Here is a 779-nt window from a genome sequence, read left to right as displayed (position 1 = left end):
GGGGGGAAAAGATAATAAAATCTTACCCATTCTTGAAATATAAAACATGTGCTCTTTGAAGTCCTGTTTCCAAGAAAAAACCAAGTTCTTGTTCATGTGCAGTGGGCCCTGGCTTAGGGCTTCTGTTTTGTATATTTGCATTAATTACCTAAGAGAACAAAATAAAAAGTAAAAGAAGGTATTTAGGGAAAAAAACAAACAAAGAAACAAACAAAACAACTAGTTTTGATTACTTTTACACAGAAGCTAATACTTAATGCTGGAGAAGTCTTTCATTTGTAGGAAGTGGCCAGTAGAACATTTCTATCCTTACTTCCATTCCTACTTACATATACATGGTTTTGCTCTTGGCCATTTTTTCACCATGCAGAAATGCTGCTAAGAAAAAATAAATTATGGTGCTTTTTCAGAAATTTTTGTAGAAGAATGGTATATAAAAGTGTATGAAAAAGCATATTTGCAACCATTTTCAGTAGCAGAAAGTGGTGGTATTCAAAATCTAAAGCCCTGTTATGTTAGGAAAGACTGCTGCAGAACACAGTAAGAAGATTAAAAATGATCTCCAGAGTAATTCCAAAAAACAATGTAGAAATAACTTAATTTGTATTACATTAACAGTAAAAATGCTCTCTGAAAATGGAGAGCTATCAGCTTTCATTTGTCATCATATTCACTGCATACAGTCTACCAGCCACTAGAAGACAGTAACAAAACGGAAAAAAACTGTATATATTAAAAACTGCTGGGAAAGACAACTGAAATGGCAGGTCTGAGGCTTG

At 33.5% G+C, this 779-nt stretch overlaps 1 protein-coding gene across 1 annotated transcript in view; it reads right to left on the bottom strand.

Annotated features, from left to right (window-relative positions):
- TTC7B (tetratricopeptide repeat domain 7B) overlaps positions 1-143 on the bottom strand; it is a gene marked incomplete at its 3' end in the record, with an annotated part of 70815 nt that extends 70672 nt beyond the window's left edge. The window contains exon 1 of the mRNA XM_010157476.1: positions 27-143. The remainder of the gene's footprint in view (positions 1-26) is intronic.
- Between the last annotated feature and the right edge of the window lie 636 nt (positions 144-779).

Source organism: Eurypyga helias, unplaced genomic scaffold, assembly GCF_000690775.1.
Source record: "Eurypyga helias isolate BGI_N326 unplaced genomic scaffold, ASM69077v1 scaffold11388, whole genome shotgun sequence".
In the NCBI taxonomy this organism is placed as follows: Eukaryota; Metazoa; Chordata; class Aves; order Eurypygiformes; family Eurypygidae; genus Eurypyga; species Eurypyga helias.
This window is presented reverse-complemented; position numbering and strand designations above follow the sequence as displayed.